Genomic DNA, 18,948 nt, shown 5'->3' with positions numbered 1-18,948 from the left:
CCCATACTCCTCTACCATAAGATGGCCGAGAAATCCTTGTTGGACAAGGACTCTTGATCAAGCTTCCCTGCATCTACCAACGAACCCAGCCACTGAACCAACCTGTTGTGCACCCCCTAAGGACCCTAAGGACTCGACCTGACCCAGCCCAAGCCGCCTAGACCATGCCCACCAGCCTGCAACAAGCCCAGAACCCTGCACGCAATTCCCCTTGATTCTCCGGTGGGAGTCATAGCTTGCTAGGACTCCCTCCCAGCCCTTGAGCGCGAGTCCTAGCATGGCAAGGACTCTATCCCTAACTCACCCACAACCTTGGCTAACCCCTGGAACCAGCCAAGCAAGCCCTAGCCCCTGCAACAATAAACCGAACCCCTTTGCTCCATGATAGCAAGTTGCTGCACAGCTTGTGTTCTATTGCATGTGTGGTGTTAAGGTGATTATCTAGGACTCTAAATCCCGCGTAAAATCATGCCTAAACATAACCTATATCATGGCAGCCCGTATATACATGTAAACGACAAAAGTTTGAATCCAAATCATGCTTGGAATTTCATGGATTGCATAAAAACGAAAATAATTCAAAGTGTCACTTGTTTCCCAAAATTTTCATGCATAAAAATATAATATGATGTGATGATAGTTTGAAGGGAAGAATAGGTGTGCCTATGCGTAATTTACGCACGAAAAACCGTTGACGATGACGAAGAATGGAGCAAGAACCTTGGCTAAGACTTTCCCTTGGCAATGCTCGAAAGTTTGCCTCAATTTTTAAACATGTGTGTGCCGTGTAATCTAGGTATTTTGAGAAGAGTGGCCGTGTGCTTTTGAAAGAATCGTAGGGTTATGGAAAAGGTTTACATATTATACACTTAATTAAACACTAACAAGGCTTTAGACCTAATAAGCCCCTAATTAAGCCAATTAGTCTTTAATTAGAATTAATTAAAATATTAGTAATGTTTTGGTAAAAATAGTTTGGGAATTAAATAGCCAGATTGCCAAAAAGTTCGTATTTTTTTATTGAAAAACCCACACGGATAAAATTTACGTTCCGGCATATAAAATCAACATGCAAGTATCGAAATTTAAGGGACCAAAATGCAATATTTCGAAAGATTTGGGACCTAAGGGCAATTTACGAACGTTTAAGGGCTGAATCAGAATTTTCGAAATAATATAAGGATTTATTTGTTGTCCATCGCCGCCCGCGCCACACGCACTTGAGGGATATAAGCATAAACATCCCACTCAATGTCGGATGCGATCATATCAGCACTAATGTACCGGATATCATCAAGACTCCGAAGTTAAGCGTGCTTGGACAAGAGCAATACTAGGATGGGTGACCCCCTGGGAAATCCTCGTGTTGCACCCCCTTTTTCGTATTTTTCTATTTTTGATTACTTGTTGACAGACGATTTTCGGCTCAAATCATCTGAATCTGGATCAGGACCAGATAAGACATGTGAAATCAACGTAGCTCGGGCACTGCCGGATTGAGACAAAATTGTAGGCTAATTCGATTGTAAACATGCAAACGAACGAGTCTCATTACTCCGCAATGAGCTAGAGAGATTTTAGCCGAATTCCTTCTCTAAGACCCTCTAATTTGCGATTTTCCGCTTCGGTTAAGCTTCCGTTTCCTCGAGAAATCTTTTTAGGAATTCCGAAATTCGATTCCGGTTCCATTTTATCGTATCCCAGGCATAATAATAGCTTTCATTCGCTACTTTTTTCTTCTTAATTTTTTTCTATTTTCTGGGAACATTTAGCGATTTTTGTTGTCGTGAGCCGGTTTTGTGCGGAAGGGTATGACGCATATTACTCCGGAGGCGGTTGACTCATTAAAAACAATTATTTTGACTGTTTTATCTATAATTTACGTAAACGGTCGCGAAACGAGGACTCCCCAGGGAGGTAACCCATCCTAGCTCTGCCATCGCGTCAGAACGCTTAACTTCATGGTTCTGATTGGGCGAGAGCAGTGCCGCGTGTTATACATCGCCGCCCGCTCCACACGTACTCGAGGGATATAAGAATAAACATCCCACTCAATGTCGGGTGCGATCATACCAGCACTAATGCACCGTATCCCATCAGAACTCCGAAGTTAAGTGTGCTTGGGCGAGAGCAGTACTAGGATGGGTGACCCCCTTGGAAGTCCTCGTGTTGCACCCTTTTTCGTGTTTTTCTATTTTTGATTACTTGTTGACAGATGATTTTCGGCTCAAATCATCTGAATCACGATCGGGACCAGATAAGACATGTGAAATCAACGTAGCTCGGGCACTGCCGGATTTGGACAAAATTGAAGCCTAATTTGATTGTAAACGGGAAAACGAACGAGACTCATTACTCGGCAATGATCTGGCTAGATTTTAGCCGAATTTCTTCTTTAAGACCCTCTAATTTGCATTTTTCCGCTTCTGTTAACCTTTCGTTTCCTCGAGAAATCCGCTTAGAAAGTCCGAAATTCGATTCCGGTTCCATTTTAGTGTATCCCAGTTATAATAATAGCTTTACATTCGCTATTTTCTTCTTCTTATTTTTTTCTATTTTCTGGGAACATTTAGCGATTTTTGTTGTCGTGAGCCGGTTCTGTGCGGAAGGGTATGATGCAGATTACTCCGGAGACGGTTAACTCATTAAAAACAATTATTTCGACTGTTTTAGCTATAATTTACGTAAACGGTCGCGACACGAGGACTTCCCAGGGAGGTCACCCATTCTTGCTCTGCCATCGCGCCAGAACGCTTAACTTCATGGTTCTGATTGGGCGAGAGCAGTGCCGCGTGTTGTCCATCGCCGCACGCTCTACACGTACTCGAGGGATATAAGAATAAACATCCACTCAACGTCGAGAGCGATCATACCAGCATTAATGCACCGGATCCCCTCAGAACTCCGAAGTTAAGCGAGCTTGGCCGAGAGCTGTACTAGGCTGGGTGCCCCCCTGGGATTTCCTCGTGTTGCACCCCTTTTCGTGTTTTTCTATTTTTGATTACTTGTTGACAGACGATTTTTGGCTCAAATCATCTGAATCTCGATCAGAACCAGATAAGACATGTGAAATCAACGTATCTCGGGCACTGCCGGATTTGGACAAAATTGTAGCCGAATTTGATTGTAAACGGACAAATGAACGAGACTCATTATTCCGCAATGAGCTTGCGAGATTTTAGCCGAATTCCTTCTCTCAGACCCTCTAATTTGCGATTTTCGGCTTCTGTTAAGCTTCCGCTTCCTCGAGAAATCCGCTTAGGAAGTCCGAACTTCGCAATTTTCTTCTTATAATTTTTTTTCAATTTTCTGGAAACATTTAGCTATTTTTGTTGTCGTGAGCCGGTTTTGTGCGGAAGGGTATGACGCAGATTACTCCGGAGATGGTTAACTCATTAAAAACAATTATTTCAACAGTTTTAGCGATAATTTACGTAAACGGTCGTGACACAAGGTCTTCCCAGGGAGGTCACCCATCCTAGCTCTGCCATCGCGCCAGAACGCTTAACTTCATGGTTATGATTGGGCGAGAGCAGTGCCGCGTGTTGTCCATCGCCGCCCGCTCCACACGTACTCGAGGGATATAAGAATAAACATCACACTCAATGTCGGGTGCGATCATACCAGCACTAATGCACCGGATCCCATCAGAACTCCGAAGTTAAGCGTGCTTGGGCGAAAGCGCAGTTCTAGGATGGGTGACCCCCGGGGAAGTCCTCGTGTTGCACCCCTTTTCTTGTTTTTCTATTTTTGATTACTTGTTGACAGACGATTTTCGGCTCAAATCATCTGAATCTTGATCGGCACCAGATAAGACATGTGAAATCAACGTAGCTCGGGCTCTGCCGGATTTGGACAAAATTGTAGCCTAATTTGATTGTAAACGGGCAAACGAAAGAGACTCATTACTCTGCAATGAGCTGGCGAAATTTTAGCCGAATTTCTTCTCTAAGACCCTCTAATTTGCGATTTTCCGCTTCTGTTAAGCTTCCGTTTCCTCGAGAAATCCGCTTAGGAAGTCCGAAATTCGATTCCGGTTCCATTTTATCGTATCTCAAGCATAATACTAGCCTTACATTCGCTATTTTCTTCTTCTTCTTTTTTTCTATTTTCTGGGAACATTTAGCGATTTTTGTTATCGTAAGCCGGTTCTGTGCGGAAGGGTATGACGCAGATTACTCTGGAGACGGTTAACTCATTAAAAATAATTATTTCGACTATTTTATCCATAATTTACGTAAACGGTCGCGACACGAGGACTTCTCAGGGAGGTCACCCATCCTAGCTCTGCCATCGCGCCATAACGATTAACTTCATTGTTCTGATTGGGCGAGAGCAGTGCCGCTTGTTTTCCATCGCCGCCCTCTCCACACGTACTCGAGGTATATAATAATAAACATCCCAATCAATGTCGGGTGCGATCATACCTGCACTAATGCACCGGATCCCATCAGAACTCCGGAGTTAAGCGTGCTTGGGCGAGAGAGCAGTACTAGGATGGGTGACCCGACTCCCTGGGAAGTCCTTGTGTTGCACCCCTTTTCTTGTTTTTCTATTTTTGATTACTTGTTGACAGACGATTTTCGGCTCAAATCATCTGAATCTCGATCGACACCAGATAAGACATGTGAAATCAACGTAGCTCGGGCTCTGCCGGATTTGAACAAAATTGTAGGCTAATTTGATTGTAAACGGGCAAACGAACGAGACTCATTTCTCCGCAATGAGCAAGCGAGATTTTAGCTGAATTCCTTCTTTAAGACCCTCTAATTTGCGATTTTCCGCTTCTGTTAAGCTTCCAATTCCTCGAGAAATCCGTTTAGGAAGTCCGAAATTCGATTCCGGTTCCATTTTATCATATCCCAGGCATAATAATAGCTTACATTCGCTACTTTTTTCTTCTTATTTTTTTTTCAATTTTCTGGGAACATTTATCGATTTTTGTTGTCGTGAGCCGGTTTTGTGCAGAAGGGTATGACGCAGATTACTCCGGAGATGGTTAACTCATTAAAAACAATTATTTCAACAGTTTTAGCGATAATTTATGTAAACGATCACGACACGAGGACTTTCCAGGGATGTCACCCATCCTAGCTCTGGCATCGCGCCATAACGTTTAACTTCATGGTTCTAATTAGGCGAGAGCAGTGCCGCGTGTTGTCCATCGCCGCCCGTGCCACACGTACTCGAGGGATATAAGAATAAACATCCCACTCAATGTCGGGTGCGATCATACCAGCAATAATGCACCGGATCCCATCAGAACTCCGAAGTTAAGCGAGCTTGGGCGACAGCAGTACTAGGATGGGTGACCCCCGGGGAAGTCCTCGTGTTGCACCCCTTTACATGTTTTTCTATTTTTTATTACTTGTTGACTGACGATTTTCGGCTCAAATCATCTGAATCTGTATCAGGACCAGAAAAGACATGTGAAATCAACGTAGCTCGGGCACTGCCGGATTGGGACAAAATTGTAGGATAATTCGATTGTAAACGGGCAAACGAACGAGTCTCATTACTCCGCAATGAGCATGAGAGATTTTAGCCGAATTCCTTCTCTAAGACCCTCTAATTTGCGATTTTCCGCTTCGGTTAAGCTTCCGTTTCCTCGAGAAATCTTTTTAGGAATTCCGAAATTCGATTCCAGTTCCATTTTATCGTATCCCAGACATAATAATAGCTTTCATTCGCTACTTTTTTCTTCTTAATTTTTTTCTATTTTCTGGGAACATTTAGCGATTTTTGTTATCGTAAGCCGGTTCTGTGCGGAAGGGTATGACGCAGATTACTCCGGAGATGGTTAACTCATTAAAAACAATTATTTCAACAGTTTTAGCGATAATTTATGTAAACGGTCACGACACGAGGACTTTCCAGGGAGGTCACCCATCCTAGCTCTGGCATCACGTCAGAACGCTTAACTTCATGGTTCTGATTAGGCGAGAGCAGTGCCGCGTGTTTTCCATCGCCGCCCGCGCCACACGTACTCGAGGGATATAAGAATAAACATCCCACTCAATGTCGGGTGCGATCATACCAGCACTAATGCTCCGGATCCCATCAAAACTCCGAAGTTAAGCGTGCTTGGGCGACAGCAGTACTAGGATGGGTGACCCCCGGGGAAGTCCTCGTGTTGCACCCCTTTTCTTGTTTTTCTATTTTTGATTACTTGTTGACAGACGATTTTCGGCTCAAATCATCTGAATCTTGATCGGCACCAGATAAGACATGTGAAATCAACGTAGCTCGGGCTCTGCCGGATTTTGACAAAATTGTATCCTATTTTGATTGTAAACGGGCAAACGAACGAGACTCATTACTCTGCAATGAGCAGGCGAGATTTTAGCCGAATTCCTTCTTTAAGAACCTCTGATTTGCGATTTTCTGCTTCTGTTAAGCTTCCGTTTCTTCGAGAAATCCGTTTAGGAAGTCCGAAATTCGATTTCGATTCCATTTTATCGTATCCGAGGCATAATAATAGCTTTACATTCGCTATTTTCTTCTTCTTATTTTTTTTCAATTTTCTGGGAACATTTATCGATTTTTTGTTGTCGTGAGCCGGTTCTGTGCGGAAGGGTATGACGCAGATTACTCCGGAAATGGTTTACTCATTAAAAACAAGTATTTTTACTGTTTTAGCTATAATTTACTTAAAAGTTCGCGACACGAGAACTTTCCGGGGAGGTCACCCATCCTAGCTCTGGCATCTCGCCAGAACGCTTAACTTCATGGTTCTGATTGGGCGAGAGCAGTGCCGCGTGATGTCCATCGCCGCCCGCGCAACACGTACTCGAGGGATATAAGAATAAACATCCCACTCAATGTCGGGTGCGATCATACCAGAACTAATGCACCGGATCCCATCAGAACTCCAAAGTTAAGCGTGCTTGTGCGAGAACTGTACTAGGATGGGTGACCCTCTGGGCAGTCCCCGTGTTGCACCCCTTTTCGTGTTTTTCTATTTTTGATTACTTGTTGACAGACGATTTTCGGCTCAAATCATCTGAATCTGGATCAGGACCAGATATGACATGTGAAATCAACGTAGCTCGGTCACTGCCGCATTTGGACATAATTGTATCCTAATTTGATTGTAAACGGGCAAACGAACGAGACTCATTACTCCGCAATGAGCTGGAGAGATTTTAGCCGAATTCCTTCTCTAAGACCCTCTAATTTGCGAATTTCCGCTTCTGTTAAGCTTGCGTTTCCTCGAGAAATCCATTTAGAAAGTCCGAAATTCGATTCTGGTTTCATTTTATCGTATCCCAGGCATAATAATAGCTTTACATTCGCTATTTTCTTCTTCTTATTTTTTTTCTATTTTCTGTGAACATTTAGCGATTTTTGTTGTCATGAGCCGGTTCTGTGCGGAAGGGTATGACGCAGATTACTCCGGAGACGGTTGAATCATTAAAAACAATTATTTCGACTGTTTTAGCTATAATTTACGTAAACGGTCGCGACACGAGGGTTTCCCAGGGAGGTCACCCATCCTAGCTCTGCCATCGCGCCAGAACGCTTAACTTCATGGTTCTGATTGGACGAGAGCAGTGCCGCGTGTTGTCCATCGCCGCCAGCTCCACACGTACTCGAGGGATATAATAATAAACATCCCACACAATGTCGGGTGCGATCATACCAGGACTAATGCACCGGATCCAATCAGAACTCCGAACTTAAGCGTGCTAGGATGGGTGACCGCCTGGGAAGTCCTCGTTCTGCACCCCTTTTCGTGTTTTTCTATTTTTGATTACTTGTTGACAGATGATTTTGGGCTCAAATAATCTGAATCACGATCGGGACCAGATAAGACATGTGAAATCAACGTAGCTCGGGCAGTGCCGGATTTGGACAAAATTGAAGCCTAATTTGATTGTAAACGGGAAAACGAACGAGACTTATTACTCCGCAAGGAGCTGGCGAGATTTTAGTCGAATTCCTTCTCTGAGACCCTCTAATTTGCGATTTTCCGCTTCTGTTAAGCTTCCATTTCCTCGAGAAATCCGCTTAGGAAGTTCTAAATTAGATTTCTGTTCCATTTTATCGTATTCCAGGCATAATAATAGCTTTACATTTGCTATTTTCTTCTTTTCTAAATTTTTTTTTCTATTTTCTGGGAACATTTAGCGATTTTTGTTGTCTTGAGCAGTTTCTGTGCGGAAGGGTATGACGCATTTTACTCCGGAGACGGTTGACTCATTAAAAACAATTATTTTGACTGTTTATCCATAATTTACGTAAACGGTAGCGACACGAGGACTTCCCAGGGAGGTCACCCATCCTAGCTCTGCCATCGCGCCAGAACGCTTAACTTCATGGTTCTGATTGGGCGAGAGAGCAGTGCCGCGTGTTGTACATCGCCGCCCGCTCCACACGTACTCGAGAGATATAAGAATAAACATCCCACTCAACGTCGGGTGCGATCATACCAGCACTAATGCACCGGATCCCATCAGAATTCCGAAGTTAAGCGTGCTTGGGCGAGAGCAGTACTAGGATGGGTGACCCCCTTGGAAGTCCTCGTGTTGCACCCCTTATAGTGTTTTTCTATTTTGGATTACTTGTTGACAGATGATTTTTGGCTCAAATCATCTGAATCACGATCGGGACCAGATAAGACATGTGAAATCAACGTAGCTCGGGCACTGCCGGATTTGGACAAAATTGTTGGCTAATTTGATTGTAAACGGGCAAACGAACGAGACTCATTACTCCGCAATGAGCTGGCGAGATTTTAGCCGAATTCTTTTTCTAAGACCCTCTAATTTGCGATTTTCCGGTTCTGTTAAGCTTCTGTTTCCTCGAAAAATCCGCTTAGGAAGTCCGAAATTCGATTCCGGTTCCATTTTATCGTATCCCAGGTATAATAATAGCTTTACATTCGCTATTTTTTTCTTCTTATTTTTTTTCTATTTTCTGGGAACATTTAGCGATTTTTGTTGTCGTGAGCGGGTTCTGTGCGGAAGGCTATGATGCAGATTACTCCGGAGACGGTTAACTCATTAAAAACAATTATTTCGACTGTTTTAGCTATAATTTACGTAAACGGTCGCGACACGAGGACTTCCCAGGGAGGTCACCCATCCTAGCTCTGCCATCGCCCCAGAACGCTTAACTTCATGGTTCTGATTGGGCGAGAGCAGTGCCGCGTGTTGTCCATCGCCGCCCGCTCTACACGTACTCGAGGGATATAAGAATAAACATCCCACTAAATGTCGAGAGCGATCATACCGGCACTAATGCACCGGATCCCATCAGAACTGCGAAGTTAAGCGTGCTTGGGCGAGACCAGTACTAGGATGGGCGACCCCCTGTGAAGTCCTCGTGTTCCACCTCTTTTCGTGTTTTTCTATTTTTGATTATTTGTTGATAGACGATTTTCGGCTGAAATCATCTGAATCTCGATCGGGACTAGATAAGACATGTGAAATCAACGAAGCTCGGGCACTGCCGGATTTGGACAAAATTGTTGGCTAATTTGATTGTAAACGGGCAAACGAACGAGACTCATTACTCCGCAGTAAACTGCCATGATTTTAGCCGAATTCTTTCTCTAAGACCCTCTAATTTGCGATTTTCCGCTTCTGTTTCCTCGAGAAATCCGCTTAGGAAGTCCGAAATTCGATTCTGGTTCCATTTTATCGTATCACAGGCATAATAATAGCTTTACATTCGCTATTTTCTTCTTCTAATTTTTTTTCTATTTTTTGAGAACATTTAGCGATTTTTGTTGTCTTGAGCACGTTCTGTGCGGAAGGGTGACGCATATTACTCCGGAGACGGTTAACTCATTAAAAAAATTATTTCGACAGTTTCATCCATAATTTACGTAAACGGTCGCGATACGACGACTTCCCTGGGAGGTCACCCATCCTAGCTCTTGCATTTCACCAGAACACTTAGCTTCATGGTTCTGATTGGGCGAGAACAGTGCCGCGTGTTGTCCATCGCCGCCCGCTCCACACGTACTCGAGGGATATAAGAATAAACATCCCACTCAATGTCGGGTATGATCATACCAGCACTAATGCATCGGATCCCATCAGAACTCCGAAGTTAAGCGTGCTTGGACGAGAGCAGTACTAGGATGGGCGACCCCCTTGGAAGTCCTGTGTTGCACCCTTTTCGTGTTTTTCTATTTTTGATTACTTGTTGACTGATGATTTTCGGCTCAAATCATCTGAATCACGATCGTGACCAGATAAGACATGTGAAATCAACGTAGCTCGGGCACTGCCGGATTTGGACAAAATTGAAGCCTAATTTGATTGTAAACGGGAAAACGAACGAGACTTATTACTCTGCAATGAGCTGGCAAGATTTTGGCCGAATTCCATCTCTAAGACCCTCTTATTTGCGATTTTCCGCTTATGTTAAGCTTCCGTTTCCTCAAGAAATCCGCTTAGGAAGTCCGAAATTCGATTCCGATTCCATTTTATCGTATCACAGGCATAATAATAGCTTTACATTCGCTATTTTCTTCTTCTAATTTTTTTTTTTCTATTTTCTGGGAACAATTATCGATTTTTGTTGTCGTGAACCGGTTCTGTGCGGAAGGATATGACGCAGATTACTCCGGAGATGGTTAACTCATTAAAAACAATTATTCGACTGTTTTATCCATAATTTACGTAAACGGTCGTGACACGAGGACTTTCCAGGAAGGTCACCCATCCTAGCTCTGCCATCGCGCCAGAACGCTTAACTTCATGGTTATGATTGGGCGAGAGCAGTGCTGCGTGTTGTCCATCGTCGTCCGCGCCACACGTACTCGAGAGATACAAGAAGAAACATCCCACTTAATGTTGGGAGCGATCATACCAGCACTAATACCACCGGATCCCATCAGAACTCCGAAGTTGAGCGTGCTTGGGCGAGTGCAGTACTAGTGTTACACCTCTTTTCGTGTTTTTCTATTTTTTATTAACTTGTAATAGACGATTTTTGGCTCAAATCTTCTGAATCTCGATCGGACCAGATAAGATATGTGAAATCAACGTAGCCCGGGCACTGCCGGATTTGGACAAAATTGTAGCCTAATTTGATTGTAAACGGGCAAACGAACGTTACTCATTACTCCGCAATGAGCTGGCGAGATTTAGCCGAATTCCTACTCTAAGACCCTATAATTTGCGATTTTCCGCTTCTGTTAAGCTTCCGTTTCCTCGAGAAATCCGCTTAGGAAGTCCGAAATTCGATTCCGATTCGCCAGAACGCTTAACTTCATGGTTCTGATTGGGCGAGAGCAGTGCCGCGTGTTGTCCATCGATGCCCGCTCCACACGTACTCGAGGGATATAAGAATATACATCCCACTCAATGTCGGGTGCGATCATACCAGCACTAATGCACCGAATCCCATCGGAACTCCGAAGTTAAGCGTGCTTGGGCGAGAGCAGTACTAGGATGGGTGACCCCCTTGGAAGTCCTCGTGTTGCAACTGTTTTCGTGTTTTTCTATTTTTGATTACTTGTTGACAGATGATTTTTGGCTCAAATCATCTGAATCACGATCTAGACCAGATAAGACATGTGAAATCATCGTAGCTCGGGCACTGCCGGATTTGGACAAAATTGAAGCCTAATTTGATTGTAAACGGGAAAAACGAACGAGACTCATTACTCTGCAATGAGCTGGCGAGATTTTAGCCGAATTATTTCTCTAAGACCCTCTTATTTGTGATTTTCCGCTTCTGTTAAGCTTCCGTTTCCTCGGGAAATCCGCTTAGGAAGTCCGAAATTCGATTCCGGTTCCATTTTATCGTATCACAGGCATAATAATAGCTTTACGTTCGCTATTTTCTTCTTCTAATTTTTTTTTCTATTTTCTGGGAAAATTTACCGATTTTTTGTTGTCTTGAGCAAGTTCTGTGCGGAAGGGTATGACACATATTACTCCGGAGACGGTTAACTCATTAAAAACAATTATTTCGACTGTTTTATCCATAATTTACGTAAACGGTCGTCACACGAGGACTTTCCAGGGAGGTCACCCATCCTAGCTCTGCCATCGCGGCAGAACGCTTAACTTCAATGGTTCTGATTGGGCGAGAGCAGTGCCGCGTGTTGTCCATCGCCGTCCGCGCCACACGTACTTGAGGGATATAAGGATAAACATCCCACTTAACATCGGGAGCGATCATACCAGCACTAATGCACCGGATCCCATCAGAACTCCGAAGTTAAGCATGCTTGGGCGAGTGAAATACTAGGATGGGTGACCCCCTAGGAAGTCCTCGTGTTGCACCCCTTTTCGTGTTTTTCTATTTTTGATTACCTGTTGAAGACGATTTTCGGCTCAAATCATCTAAATCTCGATCGGGACCAGATAAGACATGTGAAATCAACGTAGCTCGGGCACTGTCGGATTTGGACAAAATTATAGACTAATTTGATTGTAAACGGGCAAACGAACGATACTCATTACTCCGCAATGAGCTGGCGAGATTTTAGCCAAATTTCTTCTATAAGACCCTCTAATTTGCGATTTTCCACTTCTGCTAAACTTCCGTTTCCTCGAGAAATCCGCTTAGAAATTCCGAAATTCGATTCCGGTTTCATTTTATCGTATCCCAAGTAAATAATAGCTTTATTTCGCTATTTCTTCTTCTTATTTTTTTTCTATTTTCTGGGAACATTTAGCGATTTTTGTTGTCTTGAGCCGGTTCTGTGCGGAAGGGTATGACGCTAATTACTTCGGAGACGTTAAATCATTATAAACAATTATTTCTACTGTTTTAGCCATAATTTACGTAAACGGTCGCGACACAAGGACTTCCCAGGGAGGTCACCCATCCAAGCTCAGCCATCGCACCAGAACGCTTAACTTCATGGTTCTAATTGGGCGAGAACAGTGCCGCGTGTTGTCCATCGATGCCCGCTCCACACGTACTCGAGGGATATAAGAATATACATCCCACTCAATGTCGGGTGCGATCATACCAGCACTAATGCACCGAATCCCATCGGAACTCCGAAGTTAAGCGTGCTTGGGCGAGAGCAGTACTAGGATGGGTGACCCCCTTGGAAGTCCTCGTGTTGCACCCTTTTTCGTGTTTTTCTATTTTTGATTACTTGTTGACAGATGATTTTCGGCTCAAATCATCTGAATCACGATCTAGACCAGATAAGACATGTGAAATCAACGTAGCTCGGGCACTGCCGGATTTGGACAAAATTGAAGCCTAATTTGATTGTAAACGGGAAAACGAACGAGACTCATTACTCTGCAATGAGCTGACGAGATTTTAGCCGAATTCTTTCTTTAAGACCCTCTTATTTGCGATTTTTCCGCTTCTGTTAAGCTTCCGTTTCCTCGGGAAATCGCTTAGGAAGTCCGAAATTCGATTCCGGTTCCATTTTATCGTATCACAGGCATAATAATAGCTTTACATTTGCTATTTTCTTTTTCTATTTTTTTTTTCTATTTTCTGGGAAAATTTACCAATTTTGTTGTCTTAAGCAAGTTCTGTGCGGAAGGGTATGACACATATTACTCCGGAGACGGTTAACCTCATTAAACAACAATTATTTCGACTGTTTTATCCATAATTACGGTAAACGGTCGTTGACACGAGGACTTTCCAGGGAGGTCACCCATCCTAGCTCTGCCATCGCGCCAGAACGCTTAACTTCATGGTTCTGATTGGCGCGAGAGCACTGCCGCGTATTTTCCATCGCCGCCAGCGGCCACACGTACTCGAGGGATATAAGGATAAACATCCCACTTAACGTCGGGGAGAGCGATCATACCAGCACTAATGCACCGGATCCCATCAGAACTCCGAAGTTAAGCTGCTTGGGCGAGAGCAGTACTAGGATGGGTGACCCCCTGGAAGTCCTCGTGTTGCACCCCTTTTCGTGTTTTTCTATTTTTGATTACTTGTTGACAGACGATTTTCGGCTCAAATCATCTGAATCTCGATCGGGACCAGATAAGACATGTGAAATGAAAGTAGCTCGGGCACTGCCGGATTTGGACAAAATTGTAGGCTAATTTGATTGTAAACGGGCAAACGGACGAGACTCATTACTACGCAATGAGCTGACGAGATTTTAGCCGAATTCCTTCTCTAAGACCCTCTAATTTGCGATTTACCGCTTCTGTTAAGCTTTCGTTTCCTCGAGAAATCCGCTTAGGAAGTTCGAAATTCGATTCCGGTTCCATTTTATCGTATCCCAGGCATAATAATAGCTTTACATTCGTTATTTCCTTCTTCTTATTTTTTTTCTATTTACTGGGAACATTTATCGATTTTTGTTGTCGTGAGCCGGTTCTATGCGGAAGGGTATGATGCAGATTACACCGGAGCTGGTTAACTCATTTAAAAATAATTATTTCGACTGTTTATCTATAATTTACGTAAACGGTCGCGACACGAGGTCTTCCAGGGAGGTCACCCATCCTACCTCTGCCATCGCGCAGAAGCTTAACTTCATGGTTATGATTGGGCGGAGCAGTGCCGCGGTGTGTCCATCGCCGCCCGCTCCACACGTACTCGAGAGATATAAGAATAAACATCCCACTCAATGTCTGGTGCGATCATACCATCACTAATGTACGGATCCCATTAGAACTCCGAAGTAAACGTGCTTGGGTGAGAGCAGTATTAGGATGGGTGACCCCTGGAAGTCCTCGTGTTTAACCCCTTTCGTGTTTTTCTATTTTGATACTTGTTGACAGACGATTTTCGGCTCAAATCATATGAATCTCGATCGAGACCAGATAAGACCTGTGAAATGAAAGTAGCTCGGGCAATGCCGGATTTGGACGAAATTGTAGGCTAATTTGATTGTAAACGGGCAAACGGACGAGACTCATTATACGCAATGAGCTGACGAAGATTTTAGCCGAATTCCTTCTTAAGACCCTCTAATTTGCGATTTACCTGCTTCTGTTAAGCTTTCGTTTCCTCGAGAAATCCGCTTAGGAAGTTTCGAAATTCGATTCCGGTTCCATTTTATCGTATCCCAGAACATAATAATTGCTTTACATTCGTTATTTCCTCTTCTTATTTTTTTTCTATTTTCTGGGAACATTTATCGATTTTGTTGTCGTGAGCCGGTTCTGTGCGGAAGGGTATGACGCAGATTACTCCGGAGCCGGTTAACTCATTAAAACAATTATTTCAGACTGTTTTATCTATAATTTACGTAAACGGTCGCGACACGAGGTCTTCCCAGGGAGGTCACCCATCCTACCTCTGCCATCGCGCCAGAACGCTTAACTTCATGTTATGATTGGGCGAGGAGAGCCGTGCCGCGTGTTGTCAATCGCCGCCCGCTCCACACGTACTCGAGGGATATAAGAATAAACATCCCACTCAAGGTCGGTGCGATCATACCAGCACTAATGCACCGGATCCCATCAGAACTCCGAAGTTAAGCGTGCTTGGGCGAGAGCAGTACTAGGATGGGTGACCCCCTGGGAAGTCCTCGTGTTGCACCCCTTTTCGTGTTTTTCTATTTTTGATTACTTGTTGACAGACGATTTTCGGCTCAAATCATCTGAATCTCGATCGGGACCAGATAAGACATGTGAAATGAAAGTAGCTCGGGCACTGCCGGATTTGGACAAAATTGTAGGCAAACGGGCAAACGGACGAGACTCATTACTACGCAATGAGCTGACGAGATTTTAGCCGAATTCCTTCTCTAAGACCCTCTAATTTGCGATTTACCGCTTCTGTTAAGCTTTCGTTTCCTCGAGAAATCCGCTTAGGAAGTTCGAAATTCGATTCCGGTTCCATTTTATCGTATCCCAGGAATAATAATAGCTTTTACATTCGTTATTTCCTTCTTCTTATTTTTTTTCTATTTTCTGGGAACATTTATCGATTTTTGTTGTCGTGAGCCGGTTCTGTGCGGAAGGGTATGATGCAGATTACACCGGAGACGGTTAACTCATTAAAAACAATTATTTCGACTGTTTTATCCATAATTTACGGTAAACGGTCGCGACACGAGGTCTTCCCAGGGAGGTCACCCATCCTACCTCTGCCATCGCGCCAGAACCGCTTAACTTCATGGTTATGATTGGACCGAGAGCAGTGCCGCGTGTTGTCCATCGCCGCCCGCTCCCACACGTACTCGAGGGATATAAGAATAAACATCCCACTCAATGTCGGGTGCGATCATACCAGCACTAATGCACCGGATTCCCATCAGAACTACGAAGTTAAGCGTGCTTGGGCGAAAGCGCAGTACTAGGATGGGTGACCCCCTGGGAAGTCTCGTGTTGCCACCCCTTTTCGTGTTTTTCTATTTCTGATTACTTGTTGACAGACGATTTTCGGCTCAAATCATATGAATCCTCGATCAGGACCAGATAAGTACATGTGAAATGAAAGTAGCTCGGGCACTGCCGGATTTGGACAAATTGTAGGCTACTTTGATTGTAAACGGCCAACGGACCGGACTCATTACTACGCAATGAGCGAGCGAATTGTAGCCGAATTATCCTTCTCTAAGACCCTCTAATTGCGATTTACGCTTCTGTAAGCTTTCGTTTCCTCGAGAAATCCGCTTAGGATGTTCGAAATTCGATTTCGGTTCCATTTATGTATCCCAGGCATAATAATAGCTTACATTCGTTATTTCCTTCTTCTTATTTTTTTCTTATTTTCTGGGAAATTTATCGATTTTTGTTGTCGTGAGTCCGGTTCTGTGCGGAAGCGTATGACGCAGATTACTCCGGAGACGGTTAACTCATTAAAAACAATTTATTTGCTGTTTTATATAATTACGTAAACGGTCGCGACACGAGGTCTTCCCAGGAAGGTCACCCATCCTACCTCTGCAATCGCCGCCAGAACGCTTAACTTCATGGTTATGATTGGGCGGAGAGCAGTGCGCAGTGTTGTCCATCGCGCCCGCTCCACACGTACTCGAGGGATATAAGAATAAACATCCCACTCAATGTTGGGTGCGATCATACCAGCACTAATGCACCGGATCCATCAGAACTCCGGAAGGTAAGCGTGCTTGGCGAGGAGCAGTACTAGGATGGGTGACCCCCTGGGAAGTCCTCGTGTTGCACCACTTTTCGTGTTTTCTATTTTTGATTACTTGTTGACAGACGATTTTCGGCTCAAATAAACTGAATCTCGATCGGACCAGATAAGACAGGTGAAATGAAAGTAGCTCGGGCACTGTCGGATTTGGACAAAATTGTAGGCAATTTGATTGTAAACGGGCAAACAGACGAAAACTCATTACTACGCAATGAGCTGACGAGATTTTTAGACGAATTCCTTCTCTAAGACCCTCTAATTGTTCGATTTACCGCTTCTGTTAAGCTTTTCGTTTCCTCGAGAAAATCCGCTTAGAAAGTTCGAAATTCGATTTCTGGTTCCATTTTATGTATCCCAAGGCATAATAATAGCTTTACATTCGTTATTTCCTTCTTCCTATGTTTTTTTTCTATTTTCTGGGAACATTTATCGATTTTTGTTGTCGTGAGCCGGTTCTGTGCGGAAGGTATGACGCAGATTACTCAGGAGACGGTAACTCATAAAAACAATTATTTCGACTGTTTTATCCTATAATTTACGTAAACGGTCGCAACCGGAGGTCTTCCCAGGGAGGTCACCCATCCTACCTCTGCATCGCGCAGAACGCTTAACTTCATGGTTATGATTGGCCGAGAGCAGTGCCGCGTGTTGTCCATCCGCCGCCGCTCCACACGTACTCGAGGGATATAAGAATAAACATCCCACTCAATGTTCGGGTGCGATCATACCAGCACTAATGCACCGGATCCCATCAGAACTCCGAAGTTAAGCGTGCTTGGGCGAGGAGAGCAGTACTAGGATGGGTGACCCCCTGGGAAGTCCTCGTGTTGCACCACTTTTCGTGTTTTTTCTATTTTTGATTACTTTGTGACAGACGATTTTCGGCTCAAATCAACTGAATTCTCGATCGGGACCAGATAAGACAGGTGAAATGAAAGTAGCTCGGGCACTGCCGGATTTGGACAAAATTGTAGGCTAATTTGATTGTAAACGGGCAAACAGACGAGACTCATTACTACGCAATGAGCTGACGAGATTTTAGGCGAATTCCTTCTCTAAGACCCTCTAATTTGCGATTTACCGCTTCTGTTAAGCTTTCGTTTCCTCGAGAAATTCGCTTAGGAAGTTCGAAATTCGATTCTGGTTTCCATTTTATCGTATCCCAAGAATAATAATAGCTTTACATCGGTTATTTCCTTTTTCCTATTTTTTTTTCTATTTTCTGGGAACATTATCGATTTTTGTTGTCGTGAGCCGGTTCTGTGCGGAAGGGTATGACGCAGATTACTCCGGAGCCGGTTAACTCATTAAAACAATATTTCGACGTTTTATCTATAATTACGTAAACGGTCGCGACACTGAGGTCTTCAAGGAGGTCACCATCCTACTCTTGCCATCGCGCAGAACGCTTAACTTCATGGTTATGACTTGGACGATGAGCAGGTGCCGCGTGTTGTCCATCGCCGCCGCTCCACACGCTACTCGAGGGATATAAGAATAAACATCCCACTCAATGTCGGGTGCGCTCATACCAGCACTATGCACCGGATCCCATCAGAACTCCGAAGTTAAGCGTGCTTGGCGAGAGCAGTACTAGGATGGGTGACCCCCTGGGAAGTCCTCGTGTTGCACCACTTTTCGTGTTTTTCTATTTTGATTACTTGTTGACAGACGATTTTCGGCTCAAATCATCTGAATCTCGATCGGCGGACCAGATAAGACATGTGGAAATGAAAGTAGCTCGGGCACTGCCGGATTTGGACAAAATTGTAGGCTAATTTGATTGTAAACGGGCAAACGGACGAGACTCATTACTACGCAATGAGCTGACGAGATTTTAGCCGAATTCCTTCTCTAAGACCCTCTAATTTGCGATTTACGCTTCTGTTAAGCTTTCGTTTCCTCGAGAAATCCGCTTAGGAAGTTCGAAATTCG

General features: G+C 44.0%; 15 non-coding genes and 5 pseudogenes across 15 annotated transcripts; all 20 read left to right on the top strand.

Moving 5' to 3' along the window:
- Window positions 1–1,256: 1,256 nt before the first annotated feature.
- LOC142535057 (5S ribosomal RNA) lies at window positions 1,257–1,375 on the top strand (annotated as a pseudogene).
- Window positions 1,376–2,059: 684 nt separating this feature from the next.
- Window positions 2,060–2,178, top strand: LOC142535029 (5S ribosomal RNA). Its single transcript, XR_012817322.1, has one exon. It is a non-coding gene; the product is annotated as a 5S ribosomal RNA (ribosomal RNA).
- Window positions 2,179–2,859: 681 nt separating this feature from the next.
- LOC142535059 (5S ribosomal RNA) lies at window positions 2,860–2,978 on the top strand (annotated as a pseudogene).
- Window positions 2,979–3,610: 632 nt separating this feature from the next.
- LOC142535036 (5S ribosomal RNA) lies at window positions 3,611–3,731 on the top strand. The gene has a single exon (XR_012817329.1). It is a non-coding gene; the product is annotated as a 5S ribosomal RNA (ribosomal RNA).
- A 682-nt stretch (window positions 3,732–4,413) lies between these two features.
- LOC142535048 (5S ribosomal RNA) lies at window positions 4,414–4,539 on the top strand (annotated as a pseudogene).
- A 683-nt stretch (window positions 4,540–5,222) lies between these two features.
- Window positions 5,223–5,341, top strand: LOC142535035 (5S ribosomal RNA). Its single transcript, XR_012817328.1, has one exon. It is a non-coding gene; the product is annotated as a 5S ribosomal RNA (ribosomal RNA).
- A 682-nt stretch (window positions 5,342–6,023) lies between these two features.
- On the top strand, window positions 6,024–6,142 carry LOC142535033 (5S ribosomal RNA). The gene has a single exon (XR_012817326.1). It is a non-coding gene; the product is annotated as a 5S ribosomal RNA (ribosomal RNA).
- A 684-nt stretch (window positions 6,143–6,826) lies between these two features.
- On the top strand, window positions 6,827–6,945 carry LOC142535043 (5S ribosomal RNA). The gene has a single exon (XR_012817335.1). It is a non-coding gene; the product is annotated as a 5S ribosomal RNA (ribosomal RNA).
- Window positions 6,946–8,418: 1,473 nt separating this feature from the next.
- LOC142535049 (5S ribosomal RNA) lies at window positions 8,419–8,537 on the top strand. The gene has a single exon (XR_012817340.1). It is a non-coding gene; the product is annotated as a 5S ribosomal RNA (ribosomal RNA).
- A 683-nt stretch (window positions 8,538–9,220) lies between these two features.
- On the top strand, window positions 9,221–9,339 carry LOC142535051 (5S ribosomal RNA). The gene has a single exon (XR_012817342.1). It is a non-coding gene; the product is annotated as a 5S ribosomal RNA (ribosomal RNA).
- A 669-nt stretch (window positions 9,340–10,008) lies between these two features.
- Window positions 10,009–10,126, top strand: LOC142535038 (5S ribosomal RNA). Its single transcript, XR_012817331.1, has one exon. It is a non-coding gene; the product is annotated as a 5S ribosomal RNA (ribosomal RNA).
- A 1,200-nt stretch (window positions 10,127–11,326) lies between these two features.
- Window positions 11,327–11,445, top strand: LOC142535034 (5S ribosomal RNA). Its single transcript, XR_012817327.1, has one exon. It is a non-coding gene; the product is annotated as a 5S ribosomal RNA (ribosomal RNA).
- Window positions 11,446–12,132: 687 nt separating this feature from the next.
- On the top strand, window positions 12,133–12,251 carry LOC142535030 (5S ribosomal RNA). The gene has a single exon (XR_012817323.1). It is a non-coding gene; the product is annotated as a 5S ribosomal RNA (ribosomal RNA).
- A 678-nt stretch (window positions 12,252–12,929) lies between these two features.
- LOC142535069 (5S ribosomal RNA) lies at window positions 12,930–13,048 on the top strand. The gene has a single exon (XR_012817345.1). It is a non-coding gene; the product is annotated as a 5S ribosomal RNA (ribosomal RNA).
- A 691-nt stretch (window positions 13,049–13,739) lies between these two features.
- Window positions 13,740–13,856, top strand: LOC142535041 (5S ribosomal RNA). The gene has a single exon (XR_012817333.1). It is a non-coding gene; the product is annotated as a 5S ribosomal RNA (ribosomal RNA).
- Window positions 13,857–15,331: 1,475 nt separating this feature from the next.
- LOC142535026 (5S ribosomal RNA) lies at window positions 15,332–15,450 on the top strand. The gene has a single exon (XR_012817319.1). It is a non-coding gene; the product is annotated as a 5S ribosomal RNA (ribosomal RNA).
- A 676-nt stretch (window positions 15,451–16,126) lies between these two features.
- On the top strand, window positions 16,127–16,247 carry LOC142535058 (5S ribosomal RNA; annotated as a pseudogene).
- Window positions 16,248–16,923: 676 nt separating this feature from the next.
- Window positions 16,924–17,042, top strand: LOC142535056 (5S ribosomal RNA; annotated as a pseudogene).
- A 685-nt stretch (window positions 17,043–17,727) lies between these two features.
- On the top strand, window positions 17,728–17,849 carry LOC142535028 (5S ribosomal RNA). The gene has a single exon (XR_012817321.1). It is a non-coding gene; the product is annotated as a 5S ribosomal RNA (ribosomal RNA).
- A 682-nt stretch (window positions 17,850–18,531) lies between these two features.
- Window positions 18,532–18,648, top strand: LOC142535039 (5S ribosomal RNA). Its single transcript, XR_012817332.1, has one exon. It is a non-coding gene; the product is annotated as a 5S ribosomal RNA (ribosomal RNA).
- The last annotated feature ends 300 nt before the right edge of the window (window positions 18,649–18,948 follow it).

The sequence above is a fragment of the Primulina tabacum genome, unplaced genomic scaffold (genome assembly GCF_025594145.1).
Source record: "Primulina tabacum isolate GXHZ01 unplaced genomic scaffold, ASM2559414v2 Contig796, whole genome shotgun sequence".
NCBI classification, from domain to species: Eukaryota; Viridiplantae; Streptophyta; class Magnoliopsida; order Lamiales; family Gesneriaceae; genus Primulina; species Primulina tabacum.
The sequence above is the reverse complement of the archived record's forward strand: the minus strand, read 5'-3'. Positions and strand labels throughout refer to the sequence as shown.